General features: G+C 39.0%; 1 protein-coding gene across 10 annotated transcripts in view; it reads right to left on the reverse strand.

Annotated features, from left to right (window-relative positions):
• Positions 1-12,111, reverse strand: part of LOC129364001 (uncharacterized) — a 112,614-nt gene that overhangs the window by 13,763 nt on the left and 86,740 nt on the right. For 3 of the 10 annotated variants that reach the window (XR_008606389.1, XR_008606390.1, XR_008606387.1), the window contains 2 exons: positions 8,993-9,075; positions 6,384-6,671 (listed from right to left, as the gene is read on the reverse strand). The exons of 5 other annotated variants lie outside the window; for them this stretch is intronic. The gene's annotated coding sequence lies outside the window, so the exon portion shown is untranslated. Of the gene's footprint in view, positions 1-5,491; positions 5,561-5,768; positions 6,009-6,383; positions 6,672-8,992; positions 9,076-12,111 lie in introns of those variants that run through there. 2 more of the 10 variants (XR_008606391.1, XR_008606388.1) reach the window with 2 other exon arrangements.

Genomic DNA, 12,111 nt, shown 5'->3' on the forward strand with positions numbered 1-12,111 from the left:
ACCGATTCAACCATGTCGTCACTAAACAGCCTAGAAAAACATCTAAAGCACCATAGATCTCTGTTAAGGTCAATCTGCAAAATTTTACAATTAAAAAGAGACTGGAATAAATAGTATCCATTGGAACCAAAACCACTTCTGGCCAAAAGCAACATAAAGGCCCGTCTCATATTGGTTAAAACGCACATTGATGATCACCCAGACAGAAAACATTCTGTGGACTAAACTCACACAGCATTTGCTAAACAGACTGTGATACTGACAGATGGTCATAAAATTTGTCATCCATCAGAAAATCCTGCAGGAGAATGTCCAGCTGTGAGTGCAGGACCAGATGTCCAGTTAATGTAGCAGAGCGATGAGCCAAAGCACATTAGGAAAGACTCATAAAAACCAAATATAGTTTGAGTAACCTAACCAAAGTCTGGATTTAAATTCAATTCAGATTTATTTAAAAAAAATCCTGCTTATTTTTAACTACTGGTAGTAGTTTTGTTTGTTTGGTAATCTAGTACAGTTATATATTAATCAAAACATAAACAAATAAAACAAATAAAATCTGTAAAGGGGATTACCGTATTTCTGAATTTGTCTGAGCTTAGCAATTAGAGAACTTTACATTTGGATGTCAGACTGTCTTTTCTTTTTCTTGTGCACCCAAAGTTGTTTTTTTTTTTTCACATCATAGAAAAAAAATACAACAGTAACTTTAATTCCTGCAATTCAACTGGCGGCATACTCCGACAATCAACATCCAAAAATCAAATCCCCCTCTTAATTGTTTGTCATTATACCTTATTGATAACAATCCAATTTGCCTTGGATAAAATCTCCTTTTTCACATCCAACTGTGTGAAAGCTTTGAAATTTAGTTTAGAAGCTGTCTGAAAATCCTAACTGATGTTTTATGTTTTTTTTCTTGGGGAAGAACAGTGAATGAATAACAGTAGAGCAAACAAGTTCAGACTCAAAGAAGAAGCCTCCAAAGCTCAGAAAGAAAAGTTTCCTTAGGTGAATTAACTAATAAACTACCACAGGACAAGCAAATTTAGAGTCCCATTTCAGTTCATTACCTAAGGACAATCCTAAAACTCATGGAGAACAGTTCAATAGCAGAAAAAAGCTGTGCAAGTACAGATTTACTTTGAACACATGCATGCTCATCCATTAATTCATTTGCACAACCATTTTACTGGTCTCAATTGAACTCGGGAGTCACCCGAATAAAGTTGGTTCACAGATACGCAATTGATATGCAGTAATTCTACAGAAACATGCTGTGTCACAGACTGTGATAGTGTTTGGATGTGTGTCCGACGCTGCTGGTGGTGAAGGATACTGTGGGAAAAGCCTGGAGGTTTTCCAATGCTCACCTCTCTCCTCCATTGACAAGTGAGGTGAAGTAACAGCTAATCGATGGCTAGTGAATTCCCTGCGTACCCCCCTCGCCCGTCTGATCAATATTCCTGGCAATTAGAATCCCCTATCTGCATGGCTAAAGGGACCTTGGGGTGACTTGCCAGCCCACAAACACCCAATTTAGTCCTCACCCTATCACTTAATTACTAAATCCGCACTAATGCCTATTGGCAGGTAGCGCGTTTACTCACAGCAGTCCCAGAGGCTGAGTGAACATCAGACCTTTGGCAATGTGCTGGTTAAGATGCTCCTGCCCCACTTTAGCAGGCCAGTTAAACACCTGATTGCACAAGAGGACTCTGACCTGGAATGATCTGCCTATTGAGCCACAGCCCCACATATCCATAAAGCTGCTGAGAAATGCAGGAAATGGGACGGGAGAAAGAGCACTGAACACTCAAACAGCCAAGAAAAAAATAAAATAAATCATCTCAGACATACAAACATTTTTTATCATTAAGACAACAGTCAAATGACTATTATTTATGCTTGTGATCAATTTAGCAGGATAGCAGGCTTTCATCATCAATAACTGACAAACTTTGCTAAATGATCTAAATGTTAGCATCTCCACTCTTATTCTTAAAGGGTGAACTGGACTTTTGACATAAATACAAAAGATTTGCATTCAGTCAATTACAGTATAACAACAGGAGCCATCCGGCAATTTGTGGTCTCCACTGACAAATCCAAACGGTCATAATAAATGAAGACCAAAGCTTAAGTATTTCCCAAGTACTGTGAAATAGGATAAATGCTTACTTTAAAACAGTTTGTTTTATTGTTGCCTGGATGTTTATTGCACAAAGAACAGAAGTTGAGGTGATTCGAGTTCAAAGGACACTTGTCAGTGACCCTTTTAGCATTTAAAGGTGAACGTCTCACAGTGTCTCACAAAACCAGGGCACCAGAATAGATCGCATTATGCACAACCTTGACACCGACTTTCATATTTTCCCACCAAACTAATATGATTTCAATCATCATCTCTCCTTTTCATTCCATGATCTAATCCATTTTGAACCACATTAGATGAAGAGTGACAGATGGGATGTGAGAGTAAGGCAAAAACAACAGAAAATATATTGAGATATTACAGTTTGACAGAAAAATAATAAAAAATTTAAGCCATCATACCTTAAATACACTGAATTTGGGATGCAAGCATTTAGAACTGCAGTCATTTCTACAAACTATTGAACTGTATGATAATTTCCCAGACTGAATGCAGATGTCTTACATCATTCCAGGCCATTCAGTTAGTCTGAATGGTAGCCTGCTGGGCTTTTACATGTCATATTGATGACATAATGCAATCAAGCTGCATGATACTGTTTTCTCTATATAGATTTCTATATTTTCAACAGATTTGTCTGTGCTCAGTGTAGTAATCCATATATTAGACTACAGTGGAGAGAAGTGTATCAGAGTGTATGTGAGTGAGTGAGCCGACTGCCCAATTAATTTGCAGAACACTGGTATTGGTTCCATTTGCTGTGAGCTTCATTTCAGTGGTATGGCTGTGAGCAGCCTCCAGGTCTCACTCAACTGTGGAAAACCTTCTCTAACCACAGCTGTTATCTCTGCCTGACTATATTGGCCACTGATGGGACCAGTGCCTGCAGTCAGCGGTCTGTCTGCTAAAGTCTAAAATCTCGTAAAAAGGATTGCTCAGCAAAGACACATACGACTGCAAAATGTTCTTAAGAGTCCCTATAGTAAGTGTCACTTAATAAACAATTAACTTTCTGCAATCAGCAGCATAAATGCTCGTCAAATCTTTTCTGAGGTGGAAAAATCTCACCATGATGTATATTTCACTCCTGGGTGCCCTGGGCTAGGGGTGAGTCAGGTGAAGCGAGCACATGCACATGCACACACACACACACAAGGCATTGTCACTGTCCTGTCACATAACCATGGAAATGCCCTAAGGTTAAATAAGGATAGGTGCTCCAAGCTTTACATATCGTCTTCAAGGACAGAGCACAGAAATGCCTGCCTTTTTCCAGCCTCCAGCTATCTGGACACCTGCTGCACTGCACTCACTCAGTGGCATGCTGCTAATTTGGGATTTCCTCAAAGATGACATATGTATCAGGCAGAGCAGGAAATGTCCTGGGTCGGTAGGGATCGACTCCCTGACAGGTGTCACCTCCAGTCTGTGCAGGCCTGCCTCAGATGTGTTAACTATTCAATTAACCAGCACATCGCACTGAGTGGGTGCCACCACCTAATTACCTCTGAGACCTTGGCTGTGAATGGAGTAAAATACGTTCATCTGTGCGCCTGCATGACAGGTCACACATCACAACCACCTTGACATTCACATTGAAAGAGTGTTTTTTTGTTGCTTTTTTTTTCCGCAACTGAGACAGAGGGAGCAGTAAAAAGGCTCATTGTGCTCTCTTCCATTGTTAGTTACGTCTCTGCCTTATCCTAAACCCGACTCTGGGCGCAACCAAATGCAGTGAAAACAAAATCCCGCCGCTGGGAGTAAAATATGACTGAAAATATTAAATGAAAATAAAAACAGTATCATTTAGCAACGCTTGAAAAAAAAAACTCCCCGTCATGGAGCCTCTTCATCTCACACCATTAAAATAATGAGGTGTCACCGTGCTCCGGCTCCATAGCTACGATGTTGACACCCATCAAGACAAATCTATATTTCATGGCCACTTGCGGATGTATAAATAGCCAAATGAGGTGCACTAACCATCTATAAAACGGCACTAAAAGGTTGCCAGAAGATGGCGAGTGTCATGAGCCAGTTGCTCAGGTAATCAATCTGGTGTGAGAAGAGAAGACAGGGAGGAAGAGGAGAAGAGTGGGCTTCAGTGCAAGGCTGGAGGGAAAGGCACAAGGCAGCACAAGAAGCAGGGCACTAAATCACACATCTAAGGTGCAGTCGCCCCACTGACACACAACCACTTCAGCTGACATCAGGCTACCTCGACAGGCTGATGGATCACCGCACCACACTCCATTAAAGGCAAACAGGCCCGACGAGCCCTGACATAACAAACAATTAGTCACTGCTGTGGGTACAGACTTTATATGCAAGGACTTTTCTCAGTGGGCACCTTTATTTGGGTATAGGGAAATGTTCGGTTCACAGTTTAGTTGAGGCTACCTGCATATTTTACCACTGCTCACCATATGAGGCAAACACAAAATATCCCATGAGATTAATTTCAAAATCAAAGGATGGGCATAATGTTGTATTTCTAGAATGAAAAATGAAAGTTTTTCTCTCTGGTTGTTCTGAAAACATCAATCTCTTTTTTAACAATTCCAACAACTCCAGCAACTTCAGCTACTCCAACAAAGCAGATTATTTTAAACCAAGTTGATGTTATTATTGCCAAAAACTTACATAATAAATAATTAATCAAATGTGCTTTATAAAACATTTTTGTATCTAAAAAATAAGCAACAGATTGGAGCATCTGTGAGTTAGTTCTTCACGCGCCTTCTAATTTGACATTTTAGCACAAATGAAGACTTCAAAACAAAACTCAGAAGAAGAATTTGCAGCAGAATTTCAAAAAGCAGAAAACTTTCTGAAGGTTGTGAACCTTAGTCAGTTGCACTCAAAAAGGGTTGAATATGGCCGAGAGGAACAGGATCCAAACAGTCTACAGCTGTGCATACTGTATCTTGCTCTGCTACAGACCAGGGCATTAACGTTATGAGGTTAGCAGTGCATTGACAACTTGCGACCTGGATGATCTGCGATATTCCAGATCAAGTTTCCATCTTCTTGGCTTTGTCAATCTATTGTCAGGTTAGAATATTGTTTTCTTTTGCACATTTGATCTCAAAAGCTTTTGTTGTGGCTCCAAGGAAATCTACATGCTCCCTTTCTCAAAACAGAAGAGTGTACGTTGAACTTTTGGTTCAACAAACACAACTGCTGCTCATGCTACACAACATCTTTCAACACTTCAAACTCTCTACTTAGTCAGCCAAGTAACTACACATTTTCAGCCAATCCAAATGATCCTAGAAGTCCAGAGAGCTGAAGAAACAGATTTTCTTTTTTTAAACAAAATAATTTTATTGTTAGAGTAAAAGTTTGCAATGACCAAGAGGAAGATGGCAGTGGGTCATAATTTGCCCAGTTTCCTTTGCTCACCTGGAACAACCATAGTGAAGGAAAAATGCAAAATGGAGGCAGTGGGTTAATCAACACAAATTCAAGATTACAGCTGGCAGGCAGCTGAACAAATTTATGAAGGTAAAGAAAAAGCTAATATACTTTATTGTGTGCAAAAGAAAAATGATGTTGCTTGGTTTACAAAAATGAAAAGAGACGCTTTTGACCTATAGAAACAGAAGGATACTGTCACTTGAGATGGATAAATAATGGAGCTCAACGTCGGCTTCATGTATTGCCCTTCACCTTGCAGACCTCACTTGAATATTCAGGTGCATCACTGGCTCCTTTCTCCTTAATAAGAACTAAAGCATGCTCGCAGTCAGGCAGGGCCGCCACTTGCAGGTCCATGGAGAGATTACTGATTAGCATCAATGTCTCCTGTCTGTCTCCTACCAGGCTCCAAACAGCTTTTCTACCTGAATCACTTGAAAAGAGAGAGTAAGCCCACTTTATTTAGTTGGCATAGTTAAATAAAGATGTATTACTCTGAAGTTTGAAACAGAATGAGAGCGATGTATTTTCCTTCATCAGTGACCTAATAGACTGTATTTTAAATAACCAAATGACCCTAATCTCAAAACAAAGTGTGATATTATTAACAACCTGTTAATAATGTCAACACTGAGCTCCAGCATTCCTGGTGCTCAGTGTCAATTCACTTTCTGCAAGACTAAGACATCATTAGCAGACATACACAGGGGCTGCATGTGGAAATCAGAGGTTGTCTAATAATTTGTGTGAGAGCAGGACAAAACACAAATATTGGTGGGAATTCAGAGACAGAAAGATGTGTACTTACCCAGCATCTTCCAACAGCTCCACTGGCAATTTAATGACAACAGCCCGAGTATACATTAGATTATTAGACTCCAGAGTGCAATATCCCAGGCTGGATAATATTACTTTTCCTCTGGCTGATGATGCATTACAAAAACAGGGAATGCTGTAACAGATGTCTCTTGGGGTAAAAATAATAAATCACGCTGGCTCACAACACAGTTAAAAAAAATGGCACCAAAAACACCCGCATGCCCATGAAACAATTCAGTGATTCATCTACTCTGTTCATTCCTGCTGAGCTGCAAGCCTGCAGAGGAAATGAGACATAGAAGTGGGAGAAAGCAATTAGTTTGCATTAACTTGAAAACATCATTAAGCCATAGTCCTAATTGTGTTGTTTTAAAACCAGTAAAATCTAATAATGACTTCATTAGCGAGTAACCGTAATGGTGAGTCTAAGGGAGAATAAGGAATGAATATGCAGAGAGCCTGTGTGTGTAAAGTAGAAGATGTGATGAGATAGAGGAAAGAGTAAACCAACAAAGGCTGAATCACCGTTTCGATACAAAGCTAACTGCACACAAAAGGATGCACCACCAAGGGCTAAACAAGGTAAATAGAATATGAGTAAAATTCAATTGGCTTTTAAGAAGTGGGTGTGTGTTTGTGTGTATGGATCTATGGCTAAATGTGCATTTCCTGTCATGCAGGAGGGGACTGTTGGAAAGGGGAAGCTCTAATCCATAATACGGCAGCTCCCTGCATGGCTGCATACCTTGGTGCATACATTACTGCATCAATCAGTGCTAAGCTGCAGTGTAATTTTCTGACTCCCCATTTCTCTCCCCACCCCATCACAAAGACAACACCCCATGGCTATTCCTGATGAGATTCAGAGCTGAGGAGAGGGAATGGGGGTGAGGAGGGTGAAGGGTGTTTATGGAGTAACCTATCTCCTCCCCTCTTTTCTCCTCTCTTCTCCTCCCGTCTTCTCCATCCAGCCCCCTGATTAATTTTCAACTAGATTGCTGGGCAAGCAGTACTATTAGCATAAAATTTCCATGGATTAAGCCCACCTATAAATCCCCCTTACCAAGCTGCTTGTCAAACACAAAATTTCAGATCTCATTTTGTTTCTAATATCATTTTCATATGAGGCGGGGGTGGGACAAGGGTTGAGGATGAGGGGAGAGAGAAGGAGGCTGCTACCAAGGTGGTGCGACAAATCAGTGGACTGTTATTCCAGAGATAAACTGAGTCATCAATCAAAATTAAAGAGCCCGCTGGGTTTGAAATGGCATTTTGTCCAAGCAAGCGAACATGAACGCATGTGTGTAAGCCTGCTTGCATGCGAGTACGCAGTGACTCCAACAACCAAGGTCAATGCTGATGGGTGGATGGAGTTGGTGATTTGACCTCATCTGACAAAAACGACATGATCTTAAGCTAATCTGTCATGTTCTGGTGATTTATGTGATTGTTCGTTGTTTTGTTTTTTACTTTTCTATCACATCACAAACCTCCACCTCTTTCCAAATTAGTTTGAACGTAGTTACATTAAAATCCAACATTGTCAGTGGTGCCCTCCTCCACAGCCACGAACTAACAGTAACATTAATTATGAAAAATAAGTAAGGCGAGCTTTGAGGAGGTTATTTAATAAAGATACAGAATCGATGCATTTTGATCAATCCAAGTTAATTAGAAAATATATATTGAGAAACAATCAAGGTGCATAAACAAGATTAAAATAAATGAAGTGTGCTCTAATTAAATGATACAAATTTTCATTCTGTGGCAGTCCTGTATTTGCTGACATCTTGAAGAATAGAGTACAACACACCTGACCAGCCTCATGGGACCTACTTCTACTGCATTTTTAGTATGGTTCATTAGTTCTAATACAAATACACCAACATTGCTCTGAAATAGCACACTGAAGTAGAAAACAACCCTTGTCCAGACAAGCATTTTTACACCAGCACATGCTCTTGTATGTGCAAGAAATGCGGATCTTCTGAAAATGCTTCTGCATTGGGCATGCATGAGGCAGTGGAAAAAAAGGGTTGTGTAATGTGGCATCAGTTCCTTTAATCTTTAGAACTAGATCTATCTATCTATCTATCTATGTAGACATATATATAGATATAGACAGTTATGTAGGTACAGGTAGGTGTTGTCAGAAGGGGAAAATTGTTTATTCAAAGTAAAACATTTACATGGAAAAGGCTGTAAATATTTTGTATGAGAATTTAAGAAGTTTGTTTCATACTAAAATGAAAATTAATTCAGATGGCCTGCATCTATGAAAATAGATGCAGAAAATAATGCCAATAAAGGCAGTGAACATCAATTTGTATTTCCTCACATTTATAGATTAATATTGAAGATTAGTTTTCACACAGAAATATTTTACCTGCAGACAGGTCATAAAAAACCTTTTATCGCTGTTGACACTTCATTATAGTGCTTGTAGTGAATGTAAAAACTTTAACAAAAACAAGTGCAATGTTCCCTCAAAATATCCATTATCTTAGCAAATTTAGATATTTAAGAACTTAGAAACAGAAACAGGGAGTTCAGGGTGTTCAAATATGAATGTCTGAGACATGCAAGAACTTACTCTACCTTTACTGCAGATATTTCTCTCAGGTCAGTTTCTGATCATTTTGTAGTTTTCTTGCCTCTAGCACTTTCTGCACTGCTAGCCTCTAAACAAAGAAAAAGAAAAAAACAGAAACTTTTCAAAATGTTGTCAAAATGAAGGCATAGAATGTAAATCACCACCAACACACGTCTGTGTGTGTTGATGTGCACACAGACGTGTGCACACCACACGTTTTTCCTTAGCACAAAAACCTAATTACAAATTATTTTCTGTTAGCTATTTGTGACGCGAGGCTCATGCTTACAGAAACACAATAATTTAATGTTCAGTGATTTCTTATCACTTATCACGAATAATCATTACATGTTTGCGCAAGTGTGAAATTAAACAAAATTCCAGACCATACAATTAAATAAAACACAGCAAACACAATACTATGAAGAAGTCACAGGAGCACAAACTCATGCTCCCCTTTAATCTGAACCGCTGGCTTTCATTAAACCTTTGGAGTGCTGTCTGGGTGCTCACAACTTTTTTGACCACTTCTTTCTCAGTTTTATGTTACCGTCATCTGGAGTCTCTTGATGTTTTCTATGTTTTAACCTGTTTTTGCCTTTCTCTTGTCTCTCTTCCTTTTGGTTTGCTGACCTGTCTGGATGAGTAAAAGTGACTCTCCTGCGAGTCCAAAGGAGCAATTACTAACGAGCCTGATGTGCAACACCCTCCCTCTTTTTCTTCTTCCATTGGGAGGGGATAGAGTGAGGCCAAAAGCCCTTCAGCAAAAATGAATTTTCCAATTCCAGTTAGTTCTTCCATGAATAAATAAACAAATGAATAATTGAAGGGAGCAACATAAATAAATAACATCACAAACATTTCGCCGGTACTCATAAGTATTCTGCAGATAACTTGGGCTGCATGCTAATGATAAAAACAGTACATGTAGCAGGTTGAGATGCATTATTCACCACTCTCCTTTCACCTAAATTAAATAAATAAAAATCTTTCTTGCAACTCAAAACATCCTTTCAGCATTGAAGTGACAGGCCTCTCCCATTTATAAACACACAAGGACACCACAGAAAACAAATAACTGACCAGCCAGATGCTACGGGAAATAAATAAGAGAGAAAGGGCCTGGCTGCCATGGAAAGGGACTCCAAAACCTCAGTAAGTCATTGAAAAGGAAAACATCCAACTAGTGAGAAAGAAGCAGACCTTTATGAGGCCCAAATAAGATTAATTCTCTCCTTGAACATTTGCTTTGACAGCGGTAGAACGCAAAAACAAATGCACAAAAAACTTCTCTGAGAGTCTTTTCTGTTTGGGTCAATCAACATAAAAAATGTGAAGGTCATCATTTCTACCATGAAAGGCTCTGTGCCTGCTCTGAATATTAAATCTGTTCACTTTAGCTGACAAATAATTAGAGGACTAAAGTTTTTACATTTTAATCCTTGTGTATTCTGAGTTGAGACATAAGTGGCTCCAATAAAAGAAGACTAAAATGGGGGTCATCAACGACAACATAATCTGAGGTAACAATGTTTACAACAGATATTGTGCTCTTCCTGCCCACAGCCATCAGCATCTATTCCAACTCTTTGAAGGAAGCTGAATAAATAATACGAGTTGCAACCACATTGAATTTCCTGATTAAAGCAAATGGGCCACGTTAGAAAGCTGTAGCAGAACTTTGTGACGCACTGAGAAATTTTTGCTCCCAGCTGATTAAGGTTTGTTGAATAAGAGACACATCTGAAACATGAAAGACACGAGTCGGCTGAGGATTTTGTCTACCTCTAAATTTAGGATTATTCATTAGATTCATTCAAGCCCATGTTTTTATGATCAAACATTTATTTGAATTTGATAGCTATAAAATAACCAGAAGCAGGCAATAACGATCCAATAAAATCAGATTTATGTGCCATGCTCAAAAACTAGCTTGATGTGTGTGTCAATACAGAGTATCCCTTTCTGGACTAAACTTTATCTTCTCAAGATAACTTGTAGCTAATTATCTCCAAGTTCTCTCATTAGAACAGGACGTTTTTATTTAGTTGTTTTTCTGGTATGCAGGTAGTTGAAGCTTCTGTAGGAACAAGAACGCAGTTTTCTAGGAGCTCTGCTTTTTATCTTAAGCAGTAAAAATAGTTATTTCTGTTTTATTGATGTGTGAAGTCTGTTATTTAGACTATAAAAATATCATCTATGACAAACAATAACAATTAGGTAATGTAGATGAGGTAAAATCTAAATGTTTAATCTACCAAAATGAGTACAAAACAAACAATAAAACGCTTAATCTTCAGGTTGCAGGTCCGGAGTCATTCCTCCGCAGGGTCATCTAATGCATATAAATACTGAACAAGAAGTAAAACACTGGTTACTAATTTCCTTGTATCACAAGAAAGAACTAAACATCGGCAAACATGGAAGTAAGTTGCCCTTTATCCACACTGGGGTTTAATTTAAAAAAGCTCATTAAGGGCTACTGTTAACATGCTTTCCAAGCACAAACTCCTAATTAAAAACACGAGAGTAACATGCATTTTAACACCATAGGAGGGAGAAAAAACTAATTTGCTTTGTGGCTCTACTGATTGCAGTAGAGCTGATGTTAATTAGGACCCTGTGATCTGATGTGATGAGGGACTGACCACACAGCAGCTTCCCTTTAACACGCTGGCTGCATTCATCCACCAAGTAAGCCCATAGTTCATGTAAAACCATCACACACAGTCTATAGGCTGTACAGTATGCGTCTCTGCTTCTGAACATGCATAATGGACCTGAGCCTCCTTTACACATGGTAGGGATTTTTTTCATTTTTAAGAACACCAACAGCAGCTAAATGCTGTATACCAGATCCATCTGTAAGTCCAACTTTCACAGAGGGACAGTGATTTCGAGTGCGACATTATAAATATATAATCTGGATCAGTCAAAGGATAAAAAGAGCAGCGATAGCATTATTTATGTATTTTACACCTGTATGAAGAAGAAAAGTTGATCTTGAAGATGTATTTTCCCAAAGTTATGCTGAAGAGTCTGATATATGTAAATGCTGTTGCCCAAACGTCACACTTTGCTCCCATGATGCTCTAAAGAGAAGTCTGTAAGAGCTTTGATAGGT

Source organism: Poeciliopsis prolifica, unplaced genomic scaffold, assembly GCF_027474105.1.
Source record: "Poeciliopsis prolifica strain line A6 unplaced genomic scaffold, Auburn_PproV2 SCAFFOLD011, whole genome shotgun sequence".
NCBI classification, from domain to species: domain Eukaryota; kingdom Metazoa; phylum Chordata; class Actinopteri; order Cyprinodontiformes; family Poeciliidae; genus Poeciliopsis; species Poeciliopsis prolifica.